We start from the raw sequence: 9055 nt of genomic DNA on the forward strand, positions 1-9055 counted from the left end.
CTGGAAGAACTTAAATACTGTGCATACATCTGTGCATTACTGGACTATGCAAAGGGTCATACTCACTGAACTGCTTGGACGTTACCATCGTCTCCAGTGCAGATTCTCCCCATTCTATGCAGTAAATAAACGCAGAGATAAATAAATGATATATATGATAAATGACCAGCAGGCTGTAATAAAGGCTCTGTCTCCCCAAAACTCTGCTAATTCCCCTGTGCTTACACGGCTCTTGGGCTCCGGTATATGTTGGATACTTTTCCTTGACTCTACTTTCAGGCCGTTTCAGACTTATGTTCCCACTATAGAACCGGTGTGTTGTTGTCATTCTGTCGCTGCATGCGAAGTGCCCCCCGCTTCGCCCACCCCCACCCCACTGCGAGCTTACCCTGTACACAACTCAGAGCCATCACATCACCACGAGTTCACAATTAAAGAAAGAAAGAAAGAAAAAAAAAAAAACAACAGAAGAAAAGGAGGGAAAAAAGCTTCCAGTCAAAAGCAACCAAAGCAGCATAAACAACATATGCTTATACTCTCCTGATTTGAGGAGCGGTTCCTCTCTAATACTTCTTGCCACAGCTGAGTGACATTTGTAGTGGCAGTGACACTTCTCCCATCTGCCAGCCTCTAGCCTACAGGCTCATTACTGAACCATATTCAGACAGCACTGTTCCGCCCTGAGTGTGTGTGTGTGTGTGTGTGTGTGTGTGTGTGTGTGTGTGTGTGTGCATGTGTGCGTGCGTGCGTGCACGCATTGTGTGCGTGTGTAGAGGGGCAAATCATAACTGCAAAGCTACAGTATTGATTACTCAGCCACGATGCTCACACACACACACACACACACACACACACACACACACAAAAAGTCTCTTTCCTTCCCTGTTTCCTATGGATGAAAGAAATGCCAAAACTTAGTATGCACCAGCCACCTCAAATCTTAGCCATGCACGTGCGCACACGCACGCGCCTGACCTCTGACCTACAGTTCTCCCTCCATCTGACACTGGGTTGATTTGGTGGGGTGGTGGTGGGGTAGGGAGGTTGAGGGCTGAGGGTGGTGGAGCGGGTGGAGAATTTGTGGCGGCAAAAGAGGGTGTTTGCTCCCCGCTGGCGGGCCGACAGGACCTTAAGCCCGGCTCAAGGAGGCTTATGTAGATCCAGTGACCTTTCTTCCCGGGAGCAGATTTCCCACTAAAATTACCATCGCACCGCTGCCGTCCCTCCGGGGGCCTGGGAGTCAGCTTCGCTCCGCCGGGGTTAGAGGTCACGGTGGCACAGTGCCCACCCTGCATGCTAACCGCTCAGAAACACGTGTTAAGCACCGAGTCGGCTTGCAGTGCAAGACACGGCGGGCAACACAAGGCACTGATGAAATCCCACTGCAACAGCTCATTAAGCCAATTCACCCCCGGGGACAGTTGGAGAAAAGTGATGGTTTAATAGTGGGTCAAGGTGGATGCTCGCATGGACCTCTGTTTGGAAGTACAAGCCAGCGAGGAGGGAACAAAGTTTTACATTCCGTATTGATTTCAAAGGGCACGCCGCGTTGGCTTACAAAATGGGGTTTCGCAGTTTCTGAGGCATCTCGTCTGATTGTGGTTCTCTCGCCCCAAAGCATCCATAATGGCATCCAGCCTGCGCTGGTGCCGTGGAGTGCTTTGGTCTGTAGAAGAGTCTGCAGTGGGGTCGGTGGCCAGCACTATCCCAGAGACTCACCCTGACACACACACTCTCTCTCTCTCTCTCTCTCTCTCTCTGTCATACACACACACACTCCCCCTGTTTACCAGTGTTTATTTGTTTTTAATTCTTTCCCACACAGGGGCAATCAGGAAGCAGTGCCAGCTGTCATTCTCTGATGACCTCCAGCTCGCACTGAGAGGTTATGGCATGCTGATTGTGATGGCAGAGTTAACGACACGCTGGCTTGAGAGATCACGAGAGAGAGAGAGAGAGAGAGAGAGAGAGAGAGAGTGAGAGTGAGAGTGAGAGAGACTCTTTATTACACCCCTGAGGGCATTATGCCAGTGTGTGTTCCTGCATTTTACAGGTGATTCAACGTGACAGTATGCCAAACAAACAGGCACATGAGCTTAGGAGCATGTGACATGCAGCCATTAGCCCTGGTTCTGACTGAGTGGAGCAAAGCAACACACCCTGGCTGCGCTCCACCGGTGTCCTGCTCTGACATCACACTGTGCATTCTCCAACCACACGGAGAAGAAAACTAAAGTAACTGCTGCAAAAGAGTAAATGTTATCCCCAGCTTACGGCACCTTGCCTCCAACGATGGTGCTTCCTTGTAGGGCGGTGCGTGAAATTCACGTGGTTGTGGTGGGACTGGCACGGTGGTGTGCCGGGCTCAGGTTTAGCAGGAGGCATAGCGTGAAGCTAAGAGAGAGAGAGGGAAAAAGAGGGAGAGAGAGAGAGAGAGAGAGAGAGAGGAAAAAGAGGGAGACAGAGGGACAGAGATGAGAAAGGGGGAGAGGGAGAGAGAGAGAGAGAGAAATCACACAGTTTTGCCAAAATTTCACAGTAAAATTGAAGCCTATTGTCTGAAATGTTGAACTTCTCCCCAATCTAAAAAATTACTAAATGTACTAAATGAGAAGGAAACAGCACCTCTTGCTGCAAAATATGTGGGAACATGTCACCTAAGAGAGAGTGAGTAATGCACGCTACAATAGTACACTGACCAGACCTCTCACTGTATGCAGTAATCTATATCTATATCCTGCTCGTTTTTGTTGTTATTACTGGTTTTATTTTCATTTATTGTCACATTTTTACTTTCAATTTGTTTAGAACCAAACTAAAGCTGTTTGCTTATCCAAATTGTACCTGATATAGTCGTGCCAATAAAGCTACCCTGACAGAGAGAGCGAGAGAGAGAGAGAGAGAGAGAGAGAGCGAGCGAGCGAGCGAGCGAGCGAACGCAGACGTGGTGTGTAGAGATGGCATGGCTGTCGTGTACACTGGGCAGGGGCAAAACATGGCGAGACACCCGCACAGTGGCCCAGACATGCTGGGTCACCGTTTGGTTTCCAGTCTCCCCCAGGACAAGGCACTCATGGTCGATGGACGAGTAAAACCACAAACAGAGTGATGCGATCGAAATTGGAGCAGGAAGGAAAGAAAAAAAACCCAGCAGAGTCAGAACTGTCAGCTGGCAACCCCATGCCAGCGGAGCCCAATTCACCTCGAAGGGAAGTGTGCCTGTGTGTGTGTGTGTTTGTGTGTGTGTGTGTGTGTGTTAGCAGGAAGCTGGCAAGGGAGAAGTATGAGTCATCCTAATTGGGAAGTGTGTGGCGCGCACACCCGAGCACATCCCGTCCTAGCTAATCCTGCCTGCCGGAAGCGAAGAACCCCAGGCTGAGCAAGGAGTCAGAAACAAGAGGACGAGCTTTGCCTCCAAAATCGACCTGGTTCTGTCTGCCTCGCCCCGCACTAATATGTGTGTGTGTGTGTGTGTGTGTGTGTGTGTGCGTCTGAGTGAGTGCGAGTCAGCAAGGATGCACGCGTGTTTGTGTGCATACACACTTCTCGAGACTGCGGAGTTCGTGCTGAGGCGTTTCTCTCCTTCCTAAAACGATTATGTGTCAGCGATCGTCCCAATTTGGTTCCTGCTTTCGTGGGCTGTGAACTCATCGCACCCATCTGGGGAATTATGCAAGCTGAGAAGCTGCTCTCACCTGACAGCGTGGAGAGGCACGCTGCAGTTAGCGTCTGCTGGTCATGTGATAAGTCAGCCCTGACCAGTTCAGAGCAGATTCAGCAAGGGCCTGATTCCTGGCACCTAATCATTTTAGCAACACATATGAGCAGAGCCACTTTTCAGGAAAGAGAGAGAAGAGGGGTAATAGCTGTTTGTCTTTCTCTCTCTCTCTCTCTCTCTCTCTCTCTCTCTCTCTCTCTCCTCTCACTCCTCTCTCCTGTCTCACTGCTGGCCTTTGAGTGAACTCAGAGTGAACCTACCCATGTTATTTATATATTTCATGTCATTTTCTTCAACTGTTTTTTTTTCTAAAGTATTTTTTATTCAGAGGAGCTCGACGTTGTGCTGCAGACCCTGCTACGATTGGCATTGTGCACAAGGTTACCTTTTGAACTGCTCCATCATTAGAACTCCTGACTTGTTTCAAAGATTTCCAGAGCATGGACAGAGATTTAAACATCTTTATTACGGCAATGTGAGAGAATAAGGAACAGCAAAAAGGGTCCCCCTCCCCCAACAACTGCTCCTCCTCGGCCTAAAGCAACTATAATAATAGGCACATTTTTCTAAGTGTCGAAGTGACCTGAGAACATTATAGGCTTAGTTGCCTAAATGAGAAAACTTGTCCTTGTGGATTCGGAATCACCTAGTATTACCTTAGAGTGAAACTTGTGGAGAACTTGACTGGGGATCAGCTGTGTGTGATGCAGACATTAATAATTCAGTGGCTTGCTGTGGTAGTGGGGACACGGTAGTTAATTTTGAAGTAGTCGTAGCTTACAGCATAGCATGTCCCCAGCACTTTTTAGCTCGTTCCTCCAACATTCTGCATACCATATAATGAGCCCTCCAAAGGATAGGAGCGCGAGGGGGACATGTCCTCGTGCCATTTCTTGCACAGGTAATTCTGCTTGTGTGTGGAGCAGAGCTCTCTACCAATGACATTACCCGGGGCCTGGTTTCTAGGTTTAGCGTTGAATCCTGGCTTAATCACACCATATAATGAGCACATAGCTGTTTGTTTCTCGTAAAGAAGGGGTAAGCACACTGTGCATCGCGTACTGTACATCCGGTAAGCGGAGAAGCAAGCACGCGACTGTCAGGCAGGGCGCGGCAGGCCTCGCACGAGCACGCTCGCTCGACTCTTATCTCGCTAAACGAGCGCCTCGCGCTCTCCCATTGAAATGAAAATGGCATTGCTAACATCTTTACATATTGCACTCACTCAGAAACATGCTGTGAAACTCTATCTAGGAGCGTTGCGGTGATAAGCCTCAGTACAAGGGAGTCTCTGCACAATAGCTTTTCTTTTCTTTTCTTTTGCCCGGAGCACAAACCCACGAGTACAGAGACTACAAAGTTTCTCTCCTGAAATTTATTTATTTATTTATGTCTTTAAGCAGCCCGTTTAAAAGAAAAGCTGGAACATGAGCTTTCATGTGACGCGCTCTGCATATCTCCGCTCATTCCCGAGACTCGAGGCGACGCGCATTTCTGCAGGCGATTTGTTTCAGGTAACGGGAACTTTTAAAGTGCAGCACAGACTACCCAGGGAGCTATTACAAAAAAAAAAAAAAAAGAAAGCAGGGCAGCGAGATGTTTCCTACATGTGAAATATCACAAAGATGATGGCAGCACACCTTCAAACTGCACAAAAGGGGGTTGCTGGGTTTTTTTGCGAGGGGTGTTTGACATTTATAACCTTCTTGATTTTTTATTGTCTCTGCTTGGTAAACTAAAGTAAAAATGCCGCACCTGGTCGCAGGGCAATAACTTGCTGTGGAAAAACCTCAGCCTCGCTTAAGCACACTTCTTTGCTAAATAGTGCTGATGTATACCCACCCCCCAAACCCTCCTTGTTTTGCCTAGTTTGAAATCACAGTCTCCTCTTCATCTTTTCAGCTGGGATGCTCTCATAAAAGTAAAAGTAGCAGCACAGGCCTTAAGGTGAAAAAAAAAAGCTTGTATGTAGGCCACGGAATCCGTGGGGGGGTGGCGGGCGTGGGAACGTGTAGCCTCGTGCGCTGAGATGTCGCGCCGTCGGTGGGCGCAGAACGCTCCGGCGGCAGCGCGCGCTTGACCTGTGAGGCACGCAGGAGTAATTGGGACACGTGCAGCCTTAGGAGCTACAGTCTCTGATGCGCGCCGATAGGTTAGCGGAACGTTTCATCTCTTTTTCATCTCTTCTAGTTTTGGGAGGAGAGGGGCATGCTGGTGTGCACTCTGGCACGACTGGTGGCTCGTGTTCGGAGGGGTTGGATCTGTTTTCCAGGGGAGGGAAAGCAATGGAAACTAAGACTGGAGCGTCTGGGGGAGAGGAAGAAAAGAAAAAGGAAACGGATTCACTGCACGCCGGATTTCAAAAGTTCGTCCCGCGTTGTTGTATTTAAAGTTGATCAACCGGCACTGCGGTTAGAACCAGAGCCGCCGTGTCCAGCCATGCCATGACACGGGCAACGATTTTTATAGCCAATTATTACGTGCAAATAGATGTGATAAAATTAATGTATCGCCATGTGCTCCTAACCCATATTTGCTGCCATGCTCCCAATTCTGTTTGACAGCTAAACTAGCCTCAAGAGCAGCTAAATAAGTTCTTCATATTTGGGGTGCTCTCGTATGCAATTGAATGCAGCAGTGTGTGTGCTCTTCAATATGTGAAAATAGTTTTAGAGGTCACATACCACCTCTAGCAACCTCCCAGACCTATATGTCTGCTCGCGCCAACGAAATGACTGAGGACTTTCTGTGACCCCCTTTTTGCATAACTGTCACAGGCAATTTGCAGCTGTACCAGTGTCCTGGGCAATGCAATAGAGAGGAGGGGGGGGGGGGGGGGGGGGGCAATCTACAAAGGTGTCAAGGACATGCTTTGAAATAAGACAGGTGCACTCCCCCCCCCCCCCCGCTTCTCATTTTGCTTCATCAATATCGAGAGCTGTTTTACTAAAACTGGCTATGCACTGAGAGAAAGGTCTAGCTCCTGTGGTGAAATCATTTCTCTACGCTGCACAGAGTCTAGTGAACTTTTCTGTTATTGCCTGCACAGTTACTTGCTGTGGGGAGCTCAGACCAAGTTAAGAAAGAAAGTCTCGGCCAATAGGGACGTTAGCAGTGATGCGTTGTCTAGGCTGCTACGGAAGTTGATAGAACAAGACAGCCATCGTCTGCGGCGTGGACGATAGACTTAGTTCCCAGGGCTTTGTTACCTGAACCTCGGCAGGGCGGACCGCTCTGTTCGTCTGACCACAGAACAGTTCAGCGTCAACCCTAGTGTGGCAGGTGAATAATTCTCCACCTGCCAGTTGAACGGCGCCGTGGCTGTCAAGAGGCACAGTAGTGATGGTTCGCGGTACGGCTCTCCGCTGCGTTGTGTTTCTGTAATCTCCTTGGGAGGGCGGTCTTGGGGGGGGGGCATAGATCGAGGGGGGGTTTGGAGCCGTCAGACACCAAAATCCTGCCGTCAGCAGAAAGAGTCTGATATTTAGCAGACAGCCCCTATAGCTCCTCTATCCGCACACCTAGCCGTCAATTATTACCATGGCCCACTTTGCTTTGATCTCAGAGGATGATCGTATGCAAAAACCATTTGAAAAGGAGACCAGTTGCCAGAGCGTTGGGCGAGAGAGGCGGTTTTGATTTTTTCCCCCTTTAGACCGCTCCCCTCTCGTTCGTTCTGTCTTTTAAAGTAAATGAATTTCTTAGAATTCCCCACCTTAGAGATGGCAAGTGGGGCGAAAAAAAAAAAAAGGAGAAACTTTTGAAGATTTGCACAAGCACTTTGGATGCAATAAAGGAAAAAGGAAGAGAAAGAATAGGAGCTCATCGCTAAAGAGCCATTTCATCAAATCCCACCTGTGCGGATGAAGTAAAATGTCTTCATTAGGGCCCTGTGCTTCTAGAGAAAATATCAGGCCTTGTTCAGCGCAGAAGGTCCGCGCGTGACCTTTCTTTGGTTTTAATCATTGCAACTCTTGACAGCTTAATAAGTTGAAGGTGCTGGAACGCGGCCTAACTTAATAAGGCCCCAGAGCCCGAGCCTTGGCCACCTATGATTGCTCCCATAAGTCTTTGCACATCTGGTGCCATGTCCTTGGGAGAGAAATATTTTCCATAACTTTCCTTATGCTCCAAAGGCCCACCGCCAGCCCTGGCTTTATTGGTATTCGAATGATACAGTGCACTTTGAGGCGCTGTGGCAGGACCCATCCGCCTAGTGTCACACATTTATTACACCAAGCCTGAACCACCCAGAACCTTCAGCATGGCCCCTCCGCCATATTTTACTCATTAAATATTACAATAATTTATAGGTATACTTTGTAAATCATGCAGTCATGTTTAATTTATCCTGACGAGGTATATTGTTATATGGGATATATGTGCTCCATATTTTTTGGTTTATTACTCCTATACATGAATTACTCCTCTTTTGTGATGCTCCTAAGCTGTATAATGCCATAAGCAGTAAAGGCATGGTTTTATGGAGCCGTCATGGCCGTCCACATGTACGTCCATATAGGATCGCTTTACTTGGGAAGGGAATTTGGTATCGGAAGAGCATTGTATTGATTGTGCCAAATAATTAATCTATTCATTATGGCAGTATGAGTTAGTCTCCAAGTAATTATTGCTGCCATATTGAATGCTAGTGCAGAAATATATTTTGCACAAGAGGATAAACTTTTAATCCGTCAATAAGATCAAGTCAGTGAGACAACGGCTAATGGTATGTTAATGGTATTAAAATAAATACTATTCAATGGCCTTAGCCATCAGTCTTTAATCTGCAAAATATTCCAAATTGCTTATTAAAAGAGCAAATGCTAAACATGTGGTATAAAACTTGGTCCTTCATAATTGATTAGTTTATGATGATGGGCGAAAGCTTATTATGGAGACGAACTGCCCAGTCTACCGGCACCTATTGTCTTTTATGATGAATTGCCTACTCATGCATGATTCATCAGACAAGCATTCAAAGTTAACTCTCCATCACCCCCTAAGCCGTCCAATGTGACGTGCACGCTAACCTCTCAATCCTCCCTCAACCCCCACCACCGCCCGCTCCCCAAGTTTAACTACAGGTGAGGCCTGGGTGGGTCGATACCTCTCTGCTTGTTTTGCCAGCGCTCTGCGCCGTGACATAATTGGATTGACACTGACAGAGAAACAATAGCAGGCGGCTTCTCCCTTAGAGCGCACTACGGTCTGGCAGGCAGCACCACACTGACACCTGACCCTGTGTTTAGAGACGGAGGCCCCAATGCACAGGAGGATTCTGCCGACCGCAGCCTCGATTTTCTGTCATCCTGGCTGGAGAGCCCCGCTCCTTGG

The sequence above is a fragment of the Electrophorus electricus genome, chromosome 9 (genome assembly GCF_013358815.1).
Source record: "Electrophorus electricus isolate fEleEle1 chromosome 9, fEleEle1.pri, whole genome shotgun sequence".
Taxonomy (NCBI): Eukaryota; Metazoa; Chordata; class Actinopteri; order Gymnotiformes; family Gymnotidae; genus Electrophorus; species Electrophorus electricus.